This window comes from Rana temporaria, chromosome 8 (genome assembly GCF_905171775.1).
Source record: "Rana temporaria chromosome 8, aRanTem1.1, whole genome shotgun sequence".
NCBI lineage: Eukaryota > Metazoa > Chordata > Amphibia > Anura > Ranidae > Rana > Rana temporaria.
Window position 1 is genome coordinate 165,596,238 of NC_053496.1, and position 22,049 is coordinate 165,618,286.

The window sequence follows — 22,049 nt, forward strand, 5'->3', positions numbered from 1 at the left end:
GGATGCGGGGAATGCGATGGACGCTTGTGGCGGCTCAGATCTCCATGCCGTCGGGCTTGAGTAAACTGCAGTCAGCCCGCACGCTGTGTAGGATGCGGGGGATGGATGGACGCTTGTGGTGGCTCAGATCTCCATGCCGTCGGCATGAGTAGACTGCAGTCAGCCCGCACGCACGCTGTGTAGGATGCGGGGGATGGATGGACGCTTGTGGCGGCTCAGATCTCCATGCCGTCGGGCATAAGTAAACTGCAGTCAGCCCGCACGTACGCTGTGGAGGATGCGGGGGATGGATGGACACTTGTGGCGGCTCAGATCTCCATGCCGCCGCGGTGGTCTATCCTATCCTCTTAACATTTGTTGGTCATTTGTATGAGCCTAACACCCCCCCCCCGGTTCCGTTCACTACAGAACATGCGAACGGACTGAAAGTTTGCGCGAACTTTCGAACACCGTTAAAGTCTATGGGACTCGAACGTCAAAAATCAAAAGTGCAGGCTAATATGCAAATTATTGTCCTAAAAAGGGTTTGGGGACCCGGGTCCTGCCCCAGGGGACATGTATCAATGCAAAACAAGTTTTAAAAACTTTAAAGACTTTTTTGGGAGCAGTGAATTTAAAAATACTTAAAGTGAAAAAATAAAAGTGAAATATTCCTTTAAATATCGTGTCTGGGGGTGTCTATAGTATACCTGTGAAGTGGCGCATGTTTCCCGTGTTTAGAACTTTCCCTGCACAAAATGACATTTCTAAAGGAATAAAAGTCATTTAAAACTGCTTGCGGCTGTAATGTAATTTCGGGTCACGGCAATATGGATGAAAATTATTGAGGAAAACAGCATGGGTACCCCCCCCCCCACCCATTACCAGGCCCTTTAGGTCTTGTATGGATATTAAGGGGAACCCCGCACCCAAATTTAAAAAAGAAAAGGCGTGGGGCCCCCAGGCCCTATATACTTTGAACAGCAGTATACAGGTGGTGCAAACAAGACAGGGACTGTAGGTTTGTTATTAAGTTGAATCTGTTTGTAATTTGGAACAGGTACGTTTTTTAAGTGTAGCTCCAGACAGAAAATACATTTTTAAGCTTTTTGGATAGGGATGAGCCGAACACCCCCCCAGAACCTGCGAACAGACCAAAAGTTTGTGTGAACTTTAGAACCCCATTAAAGTCTATGGGACTCGAACGTTTGAAATCTAAAGTGCTAATTTTATAGGCTATTATGGAAGTTATTGTCCTAAAATGTGTTTGGGGACCCGGATCCTGCCCCTGGGGACATGTATCAATTCAGAAAAAGTTTTAAAAACGGCTGTTTTTTCGGGAGCAGTGACTTTAAATGACATTTTGTGCCGGGACAGTTCTAAACAAGCGCTGCTTTACAGGCATACTTTCACACCCCCTAGGTACGAAATTTAATGGAATATTTCACTTTTATTGTTTCACTTTAAGCAAGGTCCCCAAACACTTTTTATGACAATAACTTGCATATAATCTTTTAAAATTAGCTCTTTGGATTTCTCCCATAGACTTTTCCAGGGTGTTCTGCGGCTTTTCGAATTTGCCGCGAACACCCCAAATGGTTCGCTGTTCGGCGAACAGGCAATGTTCGAGTCGAACGTGATTTCGACTACAACTCGAAGTTCATCCCTAGTCAATAAGAAGATTACGAGCCTTATTAATGAAGGCATGACACTCTCTATGATCAAGGTGGTTTCTATCGTGGCCAGCAGGTTGATGCACACGCTCTTAAGATCTCTATAACCTGAGATCTTATCCATCCGGTAAGTGGCAGTAATATTACATTCTTTGGCTGAAATTAGATCCAGGCTTCTTCTGAATATTTCATCGAATATTTCAGTGAATATTGGATTAATTCCTAGAAGTGCCCTATTGTGAATAACAACCTCACTCTCATATTCTGGGACTTTTTTTCTGTTTTTTATACAACACTTTTTGAAAAATACACAGTCATGTGGAATCATTTGCTAATTTTGCACTTTATACCTTTTTTATGGTTTATTTATGTGGTTATATATGCATATTTTTCACTGAGTTGGTCATTTCACACAGTGATTTTTGAATCAACTCCTTTAATAGGTCTGATTTTACACTGATTATTTTAGTGGTTGCGCGCTTGTTTATATTTTATATATAATTTTTTATTCAGCTACAGTACCTGCAAGATTTTCTGACTATGTTGTTTGACTTTGCTGTTCTGTCCTAACCTTCATTTGCATTTATCACTGTTGTTATGGTTGTTTCCATGTTGCAATGCTGAGGACAGCTTCTGTTAAGAGGGGTGAGTGTAGATAGGTGCGGTCTACTTCCTCCTCTGCAGGTGGAACTCAACTGCAGCAGCATTGCAGCTGAAAGAAAGTCCAGATGAACATGGTTCCTTAAAATGTTTCTAAGGGTCACTGGGAAAGCTATTTGATTGGATGCTGCTTCCCCATGTGACTCTAGCAGCAATCTTGGGTCAGGCAGAGCATATTTAAGGCCCTATCTCCCAGGTTTAGTGCGCATTTACGAGTAGGTAGAGTAGGGACAGTTACCCTGTCTGTTAGGGACAGAACTAGGGGCAGGGAAAGGTTTCTTATGAGGAGGGAAAGCATAAGGCTCGCTACTTCTTTGGACATCTTTCCACTTGGGCACAAGACAGCCAGGCTGCATTCTGCAACTCCTAACAGGCACTGTCAGTTCTGCTGAAACCGTCTCTCTACAGGCTGTTGGAACCCATGAGTGTTCCCAGATGGGCTGACTTCCCTCCGGGTTTATTGTGAACCGTCTTTGCATTACTTCAATACAAGTTCTTTACAACACTTTTTTGCATTTATACGTTTCAATATCTGTGTTTCAATATCTGGTGAATGCCGCTGCTTTATTTAATGTAATTGGTTGCACTGTACTAGATGCTGTTTTCAGATTTACGTTATCTTCTATAGCTCTGCCCAGTCAAGCACACTCCCACATGGCACACTCATTCTCAAGCTTCCATCACTACTCACATAAGAGGACCTACAAGGCCTGAACCACCCCACTGCAGGACCCTCAGAAGAAAGTCAGGGGAGCTAGGGTGACTGCAGCTATTCCATTCCATGTTCTACTCCACGTGACGGGTGACCCCGCCACCCTCTGGTGCAACGAGAAACCTGTGTTACATCAGAGGGGGGTAGGGTCGCCCGCCACGTCACTGGGAAAGCCCGGGTTTCCCCTTGCATCAGAGGGGGACGGGGTCACATGACGGGTGGCCCCGTCCTCAGCTACACAAGACCTGTCAGGCTGCCGCAACGTCATTCCCGGGGTGTCTCCGGTGGAGATAGGATGCTGTTCCTTACTGCACTGGACATCACCGCTGGAGCCTGGAGAGGAGATCATCCATCGCAGGATACCGACAGCGCTGGAGTGGAGAACGAGAGTGGATTACCACCGCTGGAATCTTTTTTTTATTTTTTTTATTTTATTTTTTCCAACTGTGTGTGTTTTTTTAAAAATGTTTACACTTTCTTTGTGAAATGGTAGGGGTACCCCTTACCAATTCACATAGGGAAGGACTGGGATCTGGAGGTCCCCTTTGTTAAAGGGGTCTTCCAGATTTCGATAAGCCCCCCGCCCACAGACCCCCACAACCACCGGGCAAGGGTTGTGGGGATGAGGCCCTTGTCCCCATCAACTTGGGGACATGGTGCTTTGAGGAGTCACAGACCCCCAAAGAATCCTCCCAATGTTGAGGGTATGTGGCCTGGTACGGTTCAGGAGGGGGGTGTTCTCTTGCCCCCCCTCTTTTCCTGCGGCCTGCCAGGTTGTGTGCTCGGATAAAGGGTCTGGTGTGGATATTTGGGGGGAACCCCACGTAATTTTTTTTTAAATTTGACGCAGGGTTCCCCTTAATATCCACGCATTTTTTTTATCAATGACTTTCAATGACCCCCACGCATTTATTTATTTTTTTAATCAATGACTTTCAATTACTTTTCTCAGTATTGCCGGGAGCCGACAATTCATTACAGCCGCGAGTAGTTTTAAATGACTTTTTTTCCTTCAGAAATGACATTTTGTGCAGGGACAGTTCTAAGCATGGGAAACAAGCGCTACTTTACAGGCATACTATACCCCCCCCCCAAGGTATGAAATTTAAAGTAATATTTCACTTTTATTGTTTCACTTTAAGAATTATTAAAATCACTAGATCACTAGAGCTATTATCGCCTCCCTGAACTATTTGTATTCCTTATTTTTTGTGTATACTCCTCCTTGGGCCTCATTTTTTTTGCACCTTCCCCTTTTTTTTTAGGGGGGGGATAATGAAGTTAAATAAATTATTTAAGTAACTAAGGATATTCACTTTCTTTATTTTTTATTTTTATCTAAAGCTACCTAAAGTTGAATGAGGAGAAAAAGGACTGATAAGGACTAACAAATAATAATAAGGGCTAATAAGGTCCTAACCCTTCTTTTTTTCCCCTTTCTTTTTTTTTTCCTTTTATCTAAAATTAATAAAAAGATCACTTGTGGTATATATATATATGATTTAAAAGATTTAAATGTTGGGTTAATCGAATAATTAATTAATATTACATTGTATACTGTACGCAGGTGGGGGTAGGGATGGGGAGGAGGGTGGTGGGAAGGGGTCTAGTTTTGATTAGGCACATAATTGTTCAACATTGGCCATATAATGGGTATATCACTTTCATTATGCTTTTTTGTTTTGTTTTTAGGGGAGTTAAAGCGTAAAGGTAAATGGTAAATGTTTTGGAGGAAGTAGAGCAGAGATATTACGTTACTCTTGAATCCTCACTTTTATTTTGGGGGGGGGTTATAAATATATTTTTTATTTCTGTGCGTTTGGTGTGTGTTGTGGGGATGGGTAGTGGTGGTCTCCCACTTTGGGGAGATTCGCCTCATAGTAGGGATGGAGGGGGGGGGGTAAGGTTATGGTATGGGGGGCTTATAGATAGGAAGTAATAAGGGAGGTAGGGTGGGAGGGGTAGGAGAATGGAAAATAAGTAAAAGACACTAAGCACTTAACAGGGGGGCCCCCACCCTTCTTTTTTGTATATATAGGTGAGGGAGGGAATTCACTTGAATACACTATTTCTTTGAGGGGACATAGAGGGAGTATACCCTCATATGCTTAAGAAAAAGGAAAAGGGTATACTAAATTAGATCCCGTGTGTGGAAAGAGATTTGAAATGGGGGTAGAAGGGGTACCTTGTTGGTTGGATAACACAGAGAATTTGAAGAACCTTAGAACTAAAGGAATCTAAAAAGGAAATAAGGAGAATGGCAGAAAAGTGAAAGGAAGAAGAGGGAGGGGGAAGGGGGGGAAGGGGGAGAAAGGGGAGGGAGGGGGGAAGGGGGAGAAAGGGGATGGAGGGGGGAAGGGGGAGAAAGGGGAAGGAGAGGAAAGAGAAGGGGGGAAAGGGGGAAAGAGGGGGAAGGAAAGAAAAGAAAAAAGAAAAAAAAATTAGACAGTGTTATACATTTTCTATTACACCCTTTCTGAATGGGAATACTGATTAAAGAGAAGGAAAGGTAAGCAAAGGATATCAGTGTAGTGCCCCCTTACTTTCAGTATGGGCACTACGCTAAAGTTAGTGGGGAATGGGAGAGTTACTTGCTCCTATTCACAATTTATTTAAATTGGGACTTCTGTCATTCCCGAAATGTCCACTGGGTCAGTCTGTGGTCTGGGGATGCAATACCATCCCTGGCCAGCAGTTGGCGCCAGAGGGGTTCTGGCGGAGTAAGTTTCCCCAGCAGCCAATCAGAGGAGCTTTTCCCTCTCGGGGCGTGCTGGGGAGGAGTATATCTGTGACGGGTGTCATGTGTTCTAAAATCTTTGCGGCGCGGCCTACCTGGCCAAAATTGCAGGCTACACAGAACCTCATCCGGAGGTAAAAGGGGACCCCAGTGTCTCCCAGGAGACATTGCGGCATCGAGGAAGTGACAGAATAACCGCACACTACCCGATGAATCCATATACAGGAAGCGGCCAGTAACATAAAGAATTACTAAGGTACAGTGGATCGGAAAAAAAAACAAAACATGCGGTTTAGTAATTATGCATATGAGCGTATCATTTTTTTGGGTGGGAGTTCCCACACTTTTTTCCTCAGGACTTGACCCCTGCTCTGCACCCTGCAACCACCTCACCCTCTGCACCCACCTCACCCTGCACCCACCCCACCCTCTGCACCCACCTCACCCTCTGTACCCTGCATCCACCCCACCCTCTGCACCCACCTCACCCTCTGCACCCTGCACCCACCCACCCTCTACACCCACCTCACACTCTGCACTCTGCACCCACCGAACCATTTGCAACCACCTCACCCTCTGCACCCTGCACCCACCCCACCCTCTGCACCCACCTCACCCTCTGCACCCTGCACCCACCCTCTGCACCCACCTCACCCTCTGCACCCTGCACCCACCCCACCCTCTGCACCCACCTTACCCTCTGCACCCACCCCACCCTCTGCACCCACCTCACCCTCTGCACCCTGCACCCACCCTCTGCACCCTGCACCCACCATCCTCCTCTGACTCCTCTTCAGACTCCCATTGTTGACTTGTCTCAGGTGGAGTAGCCCCCCCCCCCGGGAATTCATCCAGCATTGCGACTTCCTCATCTTCCTGCTCCTCGATGGATTGATCAATGACACAACGCAATGCACGCTCCAGAAAGAAAGCGTAAGGTACGATGTCACTGATGGCGCCCTGGCTGCGACTGACCAGTTTGGTGATCTCATCAAATGGCCGCAGAAGTCTGCATGAGTCGCGCATGAGCAGCCACTGGTGCGGTGCAAAAAAAAACAAGCTCCTCAGAACCTGTCCTAGCCGCAGAGTTCGTACAGGTAGTCGTTAACTGCACGTTTCTGCTGGAGCAGCCTAGCAAGCATATACAATGTTGAGTTCCATCGCGTCGGGCAGTCACAAATAAGACGCCTGACAGGCAGGTTGTGTCGCCGCTGAATGTCAGCAAGGCGAGCCATGGCCATGTAAGATCTTCTGAAATGGGCTGAGATTTTCCTGGCCTGCCGCAAGACGTCCTGGAGCCCAGGGTATTTGGCAACAAATTGCTCCACGACCAAGTTCAGAATGTGTGCCATGCATGGCACGTGTGTAATTTTTCCCTGTTTTAGCACGCTCAGCAGATTTTAGCACACTACTTTACCAACTGTCAAAGCGGTATTAGCCACTGATCTGACTGTGAACGCAAAGCTGAAAGGAGTGCAGGACCAGTGTGGCTCTTGTCTTCCAGGCACAACAGACTCAGCACAGCATGGCAACGTCTCACCTGGCATGTTGAATAGGTTCTGGGGGTCTTGGGTGGCGCAGCGGAAGAGATGGTAGCATCGGAAAATGAGGAGTCAGCCGAGGAGGAGAGGGAGGATGGAGTAGGAGGAGGATGAGAAGAAGAGGGAGGCCTGCATGTAATCCATGGCGGTAAAACCAAATCTACATGGGTGCCACGGGTTACATGCTTGACGGCCTTTAGAAGGTTCACCCAGTGGGCAGTGAATGTTAAATACCTTCCCTGCCCGTGTTTGCTAGACCACGTGTCTGTGGTCAGATGTATCTTGGCACGGACACTGTGTGCCAGAGATACATTCACTTGTCGATGAATATGGCCATATAGCTCTGGGAAATTTCCTTCTGGGACCTTCTATTGTGGTGTTCCAATGGCCACAAATTTTCGAAAGGCCTCCGAGTCCACCAGTTTATATGGTAGTAGTTGTTGGGCTATCAGTTTCAACAAGCCAGCGGTTTACCGTTGGGCAAGAGGGTTATCCGGTGTTTTTTTTTTTTTTTTTTACGATTGAACATTTGGGCACGGAAGCCTGCCTTTTTGCAGAAAAACGTGAGGAAGGCATGATGGAAGGTGAAGTGGTGGACAATTGTAAGCATAGAGGGGAAGGAGAAGGAGAAGAAGCTGGACGGTGAGAGCCTGGAGTGTGGCTTTGTGGGTTCTGATGGCATTGCTCCCACTGGGCTCTGTGATGGGAGGCCAGGTGCCTTCTTAAGGCGGTCGTCCCTAGGTGAGTGTTAGGCCTTGTACACACAGGCGGACTGTCCGATGAAAACGGTCCGCTGGAGCGTTTTCATCGGACATGTCCGCTGCCGGATTTTGCCAGACCAAATTCCCCGCGGACAGCGAACGTGATGATGTGGCCGCGCCGTCGCCGTGACGATGAAGCTGCGACGTGCGCGACCCTGGAAGGTCAATGCTTCCACGCATGCGTCGAATCACTTCGACGCATGCGAGTGCTTTCGGCCGAGCGGACATGTCCGGTGAGTCATACAGACGACTGAACATGTCCGAAGGACAGGCTTCCAGCGGACATGTTTCTTAGCATGCTAAGAAACATTTGTCCGCTGGAAACCTGTCCACTCGGCCGGGGAATCCGGTCCGGTCGGCCGTACAGACGACCGAACATGTCCGCGGAAACTGGTCCGCGGACCAGTTTCAGCAGACATGTTCGGTCGTGTGTACGAGGCCTTAGGCTTCCCGCGACTTATGCGTTGACTGCAAAAGCTGCAGATGGCAACACTATTGTCTGCAGCGGACACGTTAAAAAAAGCCCACACTGCAGAGCCATGGGCCGGCGTCTTGGGAGTGCCAGATTTGATCGTACATGGTTAATGGCTCGCTGCTGATACATTAGGAGTCTGCTTTGTCCCTCCTGTACAATGTAAGTTCGGCCTGCTTCTCCTCCCTATCTGCTGGTCTATCTCTCCCTCTGAACTCCCCTCCTCTTCCTCTCTTGTGGGCACCCACGTGACGTCTGTAGACACATCATCATCGACGTCACCTTCCCCATCACTAACAGTAGAGATCTTGGAGTAGGCAGCAACAGCGGGCACCAACCTCCTTGGGCTGATCCAAGTACTGTCGTCAGACTGCTGAGTGCTGGCTGTTGCTACCTCCTCTTCCTGATCCAATGCCAAGAATGGCTGCGCATCCGTAATGTCTTCTGATGGATCGGAAAATAATTCCTGTGACTCAAGCGGAGGGTATTTGGTGGTGGTGGTGGTGGTTGTGGTGGTGTTGGTGGCGAGCCACTCAACCAAGGTGCGTCTTTTGACGTAATCAAATGAACATTGGGCCACTTCCCACTTTGGCTCCAGCCTGGTGCTCCTGCCCTACCCCTACCACCCCTGCGGAAGGGCCTGCCTCTTCCTCTGCCTGTCACTTTTTAAATGACCCTGTGACAACAAAAGTCTCTAGAGAAGCGCAGTATATGTGGAAGTAGGTATATAACAAATCTGTCCTTTTGGGGGGCCACTGGTTTATCGCACCAGTTATGAAACCATTTTTTTAGGATTTTTTTTTTATGTGTGTAGCAGAGGAAACGCAGCGAAAGAGGCAAAAATCCAGCAGTAACCAAATACACCGCCAGTCACAATGCTGCACAATACAAATCCACTATAATATGCTTTCTGTATTTGAAAGTATATTATAAGTGTATATTACACCTTGTGAGGGTAGGACCCTGTGCTGTGTGAGAAATTACTGGTTTACGCCAAATTCTGGAGAAAAAGACACACTAATTGGACAGCTGTGTGTTCAGCTATATAGTTCTGATCTGACATGGCTCAGGGCCCCACCCCACAGACAGGAAGTCTGTTCCAGGGAGCTCCCAGAGGAGAGAGAGGCTGCATGGGTTGCAGTTAGAGCATGCATATCTGCAGGAGGAAGATGTCGGCTAGTGTCTCTGTGTGAGAAGAGAAGATTACCCCATCACTATCCTTCTTGGTCAAATAGCCCTTACACAGCCTGGAGGTGTGTTTGGGGTCATTGTCCTGTTGAAAAATAAATGATGGTCCAACTAAACGCAAACCGGATGGAATAGCATGCCTCTGCAAGATGCTGTGGTAGCCATGCTGGTTCAGTATGCCTTCGATTTTGATTAAATCCCCAACAGTGTCACCAGCAAAGCCCCCCCACACCATCACACCTCCTCCTCCATGCTTCACGGTGGGAACCAGGCATGTACTGTAGAGTCCATCCGTTCACCTTTTCTGCGTCGCACAAAGACACGGGGGTTGGAACCAAAGATCTCAAGTTTGGACTCATCAGACCAAAGCACAGATTTCCACTGGTCCAATGTCCATTCCTTGTGTTCTTTAGCCCAAACAAGTCTCTTCTGCTTGTTGCATTTCTTTAGCAGTGGTTTCCTAGCAGATATTCTACCATGAAGGCCTGATTCACACAGTCTCCTCTTACCAGTTCTAGAGATGTGTCTGCTGCAAAAGGTGGCTACTTTGAAGAACCTAGAATATGAAATTTATTTTCAGTTGTTTCACACTTTTTTGTTATGTATAATTCCACATGTGTTAATTCATAGTTGTGATGCCTTCAGTGTGAATCTACAATATTCATAGTCATCAAAATAAAGAAAACTCTTTGAATGAGAAGGTGTCCAAACTTTTGGGCTGTACTGTATATTGTTGGAATCACTGATTTGGTCATTTGTTTGGACACTTTTTTTTATAAACACATGTATTGCGATTGCATTAGTTTAAGTCATGTGATTTAAAGGGGCAGCAGACCACTTTTTTTGGACTTATATATTTCAATATTTGTATTCCAATATCTGGTGAGCGCTGATGTTCTCTTTTAATTTAAGTGCTGTTTTCACATTTACATCTTCTTCTATAGCTCTGCCCAGCCGATCACACTCCCAGAGGACACACTCCTTCCCAGACTTCCACCAGCATTCATAAAAGAGGACTCTGTCTAAATCTCCAAGGCCTTAAGCACCCACTACAGGACCCACAGAGGAAAGTCAGGGGAGACTGGGTGACTAAAGCTATTCCTCCCATGTTCTGTAACACCTTAGCTGGGACTTCAGCCCTAAAATGGGCCCTTTAGTTTAACTCTGCAGGGACTACAACTTCATCAATACTGGGATCTCTCACACCCATGCCCCATCTACCTTGGGCCCCATCTACACTGACAATTATATTGGTACTCACTACAACCATAACATCACTAGAGGGGCTTTCCTAGATGGGAGCCAGCACCCAATTACAACTCTTCCCTTACCATACTATAATGGGAACAGAGCCATCCAGTGGTGGGCAGGCTAACTGCATCAGCCAACATGTTGGTAACCCTGTATGCAGACAAGTAAAAATGGCCGCATTTTGTCACGTGCTCTGTTTAATGGACAGTGGATGACAGTGGCGGCTGGTGAAGTTTTAGGATGGGGGGGCGCAAGACCCCGCCCCTTCATGTTTGGCCTATCCCACTTATCGTAAGCCACACCCCTTATATAATCCATCTACTCCATCCCCTGTATTCCACTTGCTTCCACTCATAGTGTCAGGAGTATACAGCTCAGCATCAGCAAAGCCGCCGCCTCAATTACCGGCTGGCTCGCACCGGCAGGTGCGGGCCAGCCGGTAATTGAGGCCGCGGCTTTGCGGCCTTCACTGCGGACATACTGCACAAGATTACCAGATACTGTGTGGACATACTGCACAAGATTACCAAAGACTGCAGACATACTGCACAAGATTACCAGAGACTGTGACTTACTGCATGAGATTACAGATACTGTGACATACTGCATGAGATTACCAGATACTGTGACATACTGCATGAGATTACCAGATACTGTGGCATATTGCATGAGATTACCAGATACTGTGACATACTGCATGAGATTACCAGATACTGTGACATACTGCATGAGATTACCAGATACTGTGGCATATTGCATGAGATTACCAGATACTGTGACATACTGCATGAGATTACCAGATACTGTGACATACTGCATGAGATTACCAGACACTGTGACATACTGCATGAGATTACCAGATACTGTGGCATATTGCATGAGATTACCAGATACTGTGTACATACTGCACAAGATTACCAGAGACTGTGACTTACTGCATGAGATTACAGATACTGTGTACATACTGCACAAGATTACCAGAGACTGTGACTTACTGCATGAGATTACAGATACTGTGACATACTGCATGAGATTACCAGATACTATGGCAATTGGTATCTGTGAGACTTCAAAGTAATCCCTGTACTAATTTCTTCCAACTTTAATGCGACTTGAGGCAGAGACCTCAAGATTACACAGACATTGCTTCAAGTCGCAGCAAAAATCATGGCAAAATCACGTGACCTTCAAGTCGCATTAAATTTCAGGCCACGATATTCAATAAAAAACGATTTTCACTAAGCAGGGGGGTGCGGGGGGTTGGGGGGGGGGTTTGACGGCCACCCCAATTACAGGCGCGATCTTCAATAAAAACGTTTTTCAATAAGCGGGGGGGACAGCGATATTCGATTAAAACAATTTTCAATAAGCGGGGGGGGGGGGGGGGTTACAGCCGCCACAATTACGGCCAAGATAGTCAATAAAAACGATTTTCAATAAGCGGGGGGGGCGATGGCCGCAATTACGGCCAGGATATTGAATAAAAACGATTTTCAATAAGGGAGGGGGTGTTTGCCGGCCGCTAGACATCTAAGAGTGTACATTAAAACAATTCCAATAAGCTGGGGGGGGTTCAGTTCTCAATAAAACCACACAACAACACTATATACATTTTATTACCATTATCTGACTGACGGAAGGCATTTCAGCAGCACTGTACATTAAAACAAACTTTCCGGGGGGACACATTTCATCTAATAACCAGGGGGGGGGGACGCTTTTCACCAAGCACTATACATATAAAAAATAAAAAAAAAGATGGTCATCATTATATTTTTTATATGTATATTTCTTGGTTAAAAGCGTCCCCCCCTGGTTATTAGATGAAATGTGTGTTCCCCCCAGTTTATTAGCATTTTCTGTTAATAAAAAAGGGTAGAAGATCAAAATCTCCTCCAGATACCGAAAGCCAACTACAAGTCCAAAGGAGAAAGGAGATTCGCGGTCCAAGGTCCCAGACTATGGAACGCTTTACCAACCAGCATTCGGTTGGAGGAGAACCACTTGACGTTCAGGAGAAAGATCAAGACTCATCTCTTTTGATACCAAAGGAGACAGGAACAACAAGCGCCCAGAGGCGATTAAGTTCGCATGTGTTGCGCTATATAAGTTTTCATTCATTCATTCATTCAAGCCATGCCTCATGGCTTCTACCTTTTTTTATTAACAGAAATGTTAATAAACTGGGGGAAACACATTACATCTAATAACCGGGGGGGGGGGGGGGGCGCTTTTAGCCAAGAAATATAGATATAAAAAAAAAAATAATAGCATGGGATGGGAAGTCTACCTGTTGCTGATCCTCTCAGGCGCGTTCTATTAAGCTGCAGATATGAGGTCACTTCCTGCTTGGTCTGTGAGGAGGGGAACTTGTTCTACACACTGAGTGCATTTACTGCACCCGCCCGGCCATAACACAAGCCATCACACGGAAACACTGCAGTGGCGGGACGGTCTGCGCCACAAAGGCATATTTTAGCCTCCAATGTAGCGCCTCGTCTGCAATTTTGTGATTGCACAGACGTGGCGCTACCCATACAGCACTGGGCCCGGCGCCGGGACACAGTGCACATAAGGACTTTTTAAAAAAAAAAAACGTTTCTTAAAGGGAAATGTTTGAAAAAAAAATGTTTGCTGCCTGGGGGTGGGGGGGCCGCCACTGGTGGATGATAGCACTCTGAACATAGAGAAACCGTTTACTCCTATACAGCTAATCTTATATGGGAATAGCAATATTGGTATTGCTTCAATGATATAAAGTGAGCATTACGGATGGTGGATTGCTGGATGGAAAATTATTTATAAATATTGGTAGAAAGGAAATGAAAGTATAAAGAGTAGGTGTGGACTGATCCATTCTTTATGCTTTTATCTTGATTGGATAGAGTGGAGGAGCTATCTGGATCAGTGGGGCTGCTGAACCCAACTGAATGTCCATAAATGATTACGTTCCCTGAAAAGTGCGCTAAGGACATTATTTCCCCCAACTAAGGTGGGTTCATCAATCAATAAAAAAGAAGAAAACTCAGCATATGCAACATGTTTATTTTTTTATAAGACATCTGATGTGCATTTAGCTAAATGATATTCCACATCAGATGATTTCCAATTCAGGTTTCCAAAGTTTAACATTTTTTGGTTATTGAACAAATAAATTTGCGAAGCAAAAGTGTAATAAATCGTTTTTCCACTTTAACATGCCTTTTTTCGGGATCATCTCTTCTCTCTTCTTCATCGGCATCTCTCCTGGGAGAAGACACAGTTATCAGTAAATAAAACAACATTGATTATTACACAAAGTCTGTATATCACTGGGACCACAAATGTGTATTTTTAGGCCACGTTGACCACTATTCTATGACCACAGTAACATGGTAAAGGAATACGGCACAGCGGGATGCCACAAACTTGAATCTCTTATTGAATAACCAGCTGGAACATTCTGATGTGTTTCATTCTACGGTACGGAGCTTTCCCATCAGTAAGTGGACACAGCTAAAGCTCCAAATTTTCTCATTGTTACGGTAAAAAACAATCATCGATATAACCCCACTAATCATTAGGAAATCAAACCAACCTTCTAAAAATCAAAACCTTCTTCCAGGGTCTGGCAAAAGATGGAATATATTGCAGCTTACCAATTATTAGTTGTGGTGGCTGCATTTGTTTTTTCTTTTTAAGCTTTATTCACACCTGTTTTCCCCTTGCGATCTGACCAATAACACACCTCCTGTAATAAGGAGCCTACACTCTGGATGAAGGAGCAACAGAGAAACTTTTGGACAGCAGTATTGTCAGTCTGGGGGGAGGGTACTAGCAGATTTAGATTCAATGAAAATAAGTTGAAGTAAAAGCAGTTACAGCAACTGTTTCTTTCCTTTGGAGATAAAGGTTTTACATAAATAAAAGCGGATCATTGTAAGCACCCCCGTCAGTGTTAGATTGTTGTCTTAGCCCTCTGACTGAAAACAACAGACATACTGGCCAGATCACCAGGTGAAAATAAAACAAAGAAAGCCTAGAAAATAAAACTAATGCAGCCACAACATTCAATAATTTGTAACCTGAAATATAATACATTTTTGATTTTGGGTTTAATACTGCTTTAAACCTTAAGCCAGGGCCGATCCTAGGCAGGGTGTGCAGGGTGCTTTGCACCCAGGCGCCTGCAGAGGTGGGGGCAGGGATGTGTATACACACACAAAAGTGCCTCAAAGAAGCTACTTGCAGGACATTTTTGGACATCCCACAAGCGCACCGCTCCAGTGTAAAAGCACTGGGATTGCAGATGAGGCTTTTTTCAGGTGCTATTTTTAACGCTAAAGCGTCTGAAAAACCCATTCAGTGTGAAAGGGGTCTAATAGACCATCTTCTGTACTATTGTCTGCAGTCTCTGACCATCTCCTGTACTATGTCTGCAGTCCCTGACCATCTCCTATACCATGTCTGCAATCTCTGACCATCTCCTATACCATGTCTGAAATCTCTGACCATCTCCTGTACTATGTCTGCAGTCTCTGACCATCTCCTGTATCATGTCTTCAGTCTCTGACCATATCCTGTATCATGTCTGCAGTCTCTGATCATCTCCTATATCATATCTGCAGTCTCTGACCATCTCCTGTATCATATCTGTAGTATGTCTGGGGGTCTTTCTAACAGACTCTCTAACAGAAGCCCTCTCTGTGTCCATCAGAGAGGCCCCCCCTCCAGGTCCCAATAAAGAACTCTGCTTCTCTTCCTGTATTTTGTTTATTGTTAGGAGATCATGTAAGGATCCCCGGGTAATAAAGACTTTGTGGTGGAGCATTTCTGTGCTTGTGTGGTTGCCATAAAAACATTTGTAAAGGGGAGGAGTTAGTAAAATGACCACACCCATGTGGGGGCGCCAGAAATATCTCTGCACCCAGGCGCCTGTAACCCCCAGGATCGGCTCTGCCTTAAGCCTCCAGGCCTTTCCAGAATCCAATTCCAATTACTTGCTTGTTTTATGGCAGCTAAGCGACTGATAAAGCCTGGAAATTGTCTACTCTTTATTGGTTGAAACGAAATTCAGAGTCAACTTAGTCATGCTGCAGGAAAAACATAGAAGCCAGACTGACTGATACAATGGACACATATTTGTCATATCCCTGGGCCATATGTTATGTTCCAGTGGGATTTAACCACTTCAGCCCCAGAAATATTTACCCCCTTAATGACCAAGCCATTTATTGCGATACGGCACTGCGTTACTTTAACTGACAATTGTGCGGATGTGGGATGCTGTACCCAAACAACATTTATGTCCTTCTTTTCCTACAAATAGAGCTTTCTTTTGGTGGTATTTGATCACCTCTGCGGTTTTACGCCTTAGTACGCCCACCCACCTCCCACAAAAACCACCACACTTACACGCACTCGAAATTGGGTTAACATGCACGCACTTTGACCACGCGGTCTCTAAAAAGAGAGGCAAAGGACTAACGGGGCTGGTTGAGCGGGCTAGATCCTCTCACTCCCTTATAGGGAGTCCCTCTGCCCCATTGGGCTTCAAAGCGGAGCAGGTAGGGCGGGCTGTGTGGGAGGACCCCCTCACACACCCGCCATTGCCACCCGGGGGATGGAGAAAGGTGGCAGATTGCCTCTGGGGGAGGCCTGCCTACTCCCAACTCCTGCAGTCTGGCTCCTCTCTCGAGTACACGCACAAAAAATACATTTAAAAAAAAAGAAAAAAAAAAGAAAGTATTTACTTAAAGTGGAGGTTCACCCGAAAACTTAATTTTTAACATTAGATTGATGCTCATTTTGTGAAGGGGAATCGGGTGTTTTTTTTTAAATCGAAGCAGTACTTACCATTTTAGAGAGCGATCTTCTCCGACGCTTCCGGGTATGGGCTGAGGGACTGGGCGTTCCTATTTGATTAACAGGCTTCCGACGGTCGCATACATCGCGTCACAATTTTCCGAAAGTAGCCGAACGTCGGTGCTCAGGCGCCGTATAGAGCCGCACCGACGTTCGGCTTCTTTCGGCTACTCGTGACGCGATGTATGCGACCGTCGGAAGCCTGTCGGAAGCCTGTCAATCAAATAGGAACGCCCAGTCCCGAAGACCATACCCGGAAGCGGCGGAGAAGATCGCTCTCTAAAACGGTAAGTACTGCTTCGATTTTAAAAAAAATACCCGATTCCCCTTGACAAAATGAGCATCAATCTAATGTTAAAAAAAAAAAATTTCGGGTGAACTCCCGCTTTATCAGTACAGATTAAAATTGTCACATTAATCCTTAGTAACCAACCGAGTTACCTTGGTTCATAAGATTGTTCTTATAACAATACAGTATTTGGTAACCAGTACCAGCCTACCCCTATCGGGTTCAAAGGGGGCCTGTGATTTCTAATAGCCCTGAATACATACTTAGACTTTAGAATCACTTTTCAACTTTTAAAGTCTATACTTTTATTTAAAAAAAGTCTTATGCATACTTACTCTTCCTCACAGAGAGATAAGTTTATGGTCCCAAGGAAGAAAAGGAGCAACAGGGATTTCTTCAAGGTGAACATCTTTGGGCTCTGTGGATCATTTGGATTAATTGAAAGAAAAAGAAGACAAAATTGAAAACATGCTAAAAAAAACTGACCTACACAAAGATTTTTTTGTTTCTACTATACCTTTATGTTACTTTAGGTTTTATATTTTGTTTTATTTTATTACTATTTTGATTTTGATATAAGTAAATAGGTACCTTTTATCTTTAAACATTTCGCATCCTTAAAAGGTAGTTTAAGAAGTACCAAAAATGTATTTAACCAAAGAGCCACTAATCAGCCTACCAACAGGTACTTATTACAGGACCCCACTACGAGCTGGGAAGGAACTTTAGAGCCCAAAACCCAAGCTAACCAAGGAAACAAGAGACATTTGTGCTTTTCAAAAATACTTTCTTACTGAATTATTCACAAGACAGAGAATATATTGAATACACAGGAACATTAAATGGGGATTAAAGTAATATGATTTAACAAGTATATGGCATGTTTCTATTAAAAAGCTATTTGACTCAGTGCTGTCTAAATTAACAAATTAAGCTAAATACAGCCCAGAGAGCCTACAAGAGTCCACATGTGTACATCTACATCATAATAAATCACTAAGAACTTTGGTATAAAAAAAAGTCTAGAGGCTGGAGTAATGGGCTCTTGGGAGACCCAGACATCCCCTTCAGAGATCCCTGGCTTCTCTGGCATTTGCACTGACCTCTCTTGCATAACGGATTTGATGACATTGGATTGAATGTTATCTACATCAGGTAACTTTGTCTTTGTTTGGTGGCTTCTACACATTTTGGAGTTTGTCTTGAGCCAACTTAGTGTTCAAATATTCTCTGTGCTGTCACTTTTCCACTCAGATAATATATGTGATGATTGGGTCCTGACTATGCACTACATCAGCAAGGTGAAGTGTTTGATTATGGTTTCTCCCCCTAGCTCAAACACATCTAACACTCTAGATGTTTTGATTCACACACAGATAATAAAGCCCTGAAGAAGCGGCATAGTATACCGCGAAACATGTTGACAGACCCTGTGTAACACGTGTGATACTTTGTCTGAAAAGTTCTTAAAACGTATATGTGTTTTTATATATATATATATATATATATATATATATATATATATATATATGCCTACAGTTGCCCAGTTTTCTCTTTTGGATATAAAATATTATATGTACAAAATAATAAACTTTTTATATCTTTAGAAAAATGATTGATGCATGTGACATACTTTAATATATCCATGGGAACCACCTCTTTAAAAGTGCATTTATTTCAAATATTCTCTTTTATTACTTACAGGGCTTGTGTTCCCTATGATATGAATCCATTGGACTCTTCTTTCTAATAGGCCCTCATCTATGAATTAATATATATATATGTAAAGTCATACAGACATGATAGGTAATCATTCTTCCTTAAAAAAATATGTTTTAAACTTTTGGTTGATCATACCCATTTAGCAACCATTATAGCGAAACAATGGATTCCTGAATTGTAGTTAGAAAATTGGGAAAAGAAATGACCTAAAAAATGTAATTGTGCAAAATAAGCCATAATGGAGAAAATTATATGAGGAACCTTGCCATCATTTAAAATCAAAATAAAAGTCATTAAAATTGTACCTGAAATCTGAATACTAAGGTTTCTTTCCTTATTAATAATTAAATTAAGAATAAAAATAAGATAACAACATTCCAGTATATACTTACCAGCTGGTTCAGTTGGTTATGAGAATGTAGATGGCTGGAAGACTTCAGTGGAGGTCTACTCTACAAAGAACTGGGTTGGCTTATATAGTAAAAGAAAAATAAGTTGAGTAAAGAGAAGTTTTAATTAAAATTTAATTTAGAAGTCACATCTTTCTTAGGAACATACACCTTATACCACATGTATTTATTAAAATATTTGCCTTCTAGTCTCCAGGTAGGACAAATATCAGCACCAAGTCAGCAGTTTAGTTCCCTCCAGAGCTCACATTTAGATAGTTTTAATCTAAAATCAATTTAAGAGGAATTCCAGCCCAAATTTTTGCTTTGCTTTATATACAGTATTATGGGGTCATTTTGGACAGTTAGTTATTCCTGTTTAAGTGTTCAGTCAGTTTTTCTTAAAAGGAAGTGACCTCCACATTAACACCCAACTTTGTACATGACTTGCAATAAAGTTTTCTTGGTCCCAGAAAGACCAGATTCTGAGGACAGACCTCGCTTTCAGGAGACTCTCCTTTGATAAAAAGTTTCTCCATTTCTGTTCCCAGCAGTGACGGGGCTCAGGTCAGCATTCAGACTTACTAACCCTGGGCCAGCCCAGCATGAGGAGGGACACAGGAATTATACAGTTGTGCTGCCTCCATCCCTCTGCTTCAACCAATAGGGACAATCTGTTCTACTGCCATTAGCCCACCACATTTGAACCCACTCCAAAGTCCGACCAGGGAGTTAGAAGAAAAAGACAAGCTGATACCCAGTGAACCCCTGAGGAAGACAGACATGAGAGGGAGAAAATGGAGTAATCAGGCAAGCAGAAATAAGAGTCCAGTGATATCTGCTGCTGAATTCACCCCATATTATTATTTCTGTCTTTTTTGTTTACTGTATATAATCAAAAATGAAAAACCCAGTGGTTATCAAATACCACCAAAAAAAAAACTCTATTTGTGTGAAAAAAAATGACATCAATTTAGTTTGGGTACAGCATTGCATGACTGCACAATTGCCAATTAACCACTTCCCACCAGGAAGACGTCTATGGACGTCCTCCAGTTTCAGTGGTTATACTGGAATGATGCCTGCCCCTACAGGCATCATTCCAGCATGTACAGTATATATATATATATAGTACAGGTGATCTGTATGCACAGAGTACAGGTGATCTGGATACATGGAGTACAGGCGATATGTATACACAGAGTACAGGTGATCTGTATACACTGAGTACAGGAGTATCTGTGAGTGCCAAGCTAGGGACCCAGCAAGGATGCGGGGGTGACACTTGAGGAAGATACTGAATGAGAACATTGGAAGAGCTCAGGGGATGCAGTGGCAGTAGATCAGCAAGTCTAGCGAAAGACTTGAGTAAAGATCTATAATAGGAAATTGTAGAAGAAGTGAATAAGTTCATTACATGGAAAATTGGAAAGAAACTGCGCTAAATACTAAACAAAAAGAAGGAAAAGAAAGAAAAAAAACTGCAACGTAGTCACAGTCTATTCAATCCGAGAGCTGCGATTACCATGTAAACAATAAATACAAAACAAAATGTGAGAAACATTTCAATCGCGCTACCCCTAAATCATGTGAAACAAGTGTTTGAATCACAAAACATACACAAATATGTATAGGTGAAATATGATGGTATATATAAATTACTAATATACCAAAAATAAGAGAGGTTGATGGCCACTAGAGGGCACTATATAGCACTCTCAAGCCCCTCAGTATCAGTAAAACAGTGATAATATTGATAATAAACATCAAAAAATAATTACATTACATTTGGATCAAAAGATATTAAGCAAAGTAAATAAAAATAAATATTATGGCCCGGATTTACAAAGCACTTACGCCGACGTATCTCGAGATGTGCCGTGCCCACAAAACTAGATACGCCTGAAAATAGGCTTCATCCGACCAACGTAACTTGTCTACGCCTGCGTATCGTGGGTGCATATTTACGCTGGACGCATGTGGCGCAACCGTTGATATTCTATTCAAATATGCAAATGAGGGAGATCCAGCGATTCACGAACGTACGTGCCCTCCAACGCAAGGGCAATGCGGGTGAGGACAGCGTTCGTCTGCGCCTGAATCCGCAGCTGGCGGGTGGTGTTGTGCCGCTGGTGGCGCATGGTCTGCCGTCCCTCCGCCTCGATGGCAGCAGTGTTGGCCTGCACTCACATCATGCAGGCTGTCAGAGATGGAGCTGCTCTGCTCAGCCTTCTGCGTGAGGCACTGCTGCACACTGGCTGCGGTGCCCTGCACAGCCAGTGTGCATTCAGCCTGGGTCGTGGCCGAGGAGGCCAGGCTGTCTGCCACACGGCGCAGGTCATCGGATAGAGCACCCATATGGCGTGTCTGCCGGGCCTGCTCCCTCTTCAGCTCCTCTTGGAGGGCTCCGGGTACACCCCTGGTCTTCCTTAAAGCCTTCCTGGGGGATGGAGAGGCGTCTGCCCGTCCGGACGGGGTAGACTTGGAGGGGGTTCCCCTGGATGGGGTAGCCCTGGAGGGGGTTCCCCTGATGGGCGGGGAGGTGTCTGAGGGTCCGGGGAAGGTGGAAGCCTCCTCATAATAGAGGCATTCCTCCAGATCCACCGTCTCCTCCTCAACATCCTCTAGAGGAGAGGTGTAGGTGCTCCCCTCCACCAAAATTACCTGGCTTCCCAGGAGGTCAGGCTGAGGCACAGGATGTTTGGGGGATGGCATGGGGGGTTGGACACCGGCAGCAGATGGCCCAGCTCCCTCCAGCACATCTGTGGATGGCACAAAACATTCACATGTTGGTGGACCCACACACTTGTCACATATTCCCTTCCACCCCC

General features: G+C 44.6%; 1 long non-coding RNA gene across 4 annotated transcripts in view; it reads right to left on the reverse strand.

Moving 5' to 3' along the window:
• The window catches only part of LOC120909959, a 275,381-nt gene that overhangs the window by 117,205 nt on the left and 136,127 nt on the right, over positions 1-22,049 (reverse strand). The window contains exons 1-4 of one of the 4 annotated variants that reach the window (XR_005741386.1): positions 19,222-19,377; positions 18,810-18,868; positions 17,443-17,525; positions 14,000-14,220 (exon numbers count right to left, since the gene is read on the reverse strand). This is a non-coding gene — a long non-coding RNA (uncharacterized LOC120909959). Of the gene's footprint in view, positions 1-13,999; positions 14,221-17,442; positions 17,526-18,809; positions 18,869-19,221; positions 19,378-22,049 lie in introns of those variants that run through there. The other 3 variants (XR_005741385.1, XR_005741384.1, XR_005741387.1) reach the window with 3 other exon arrangements.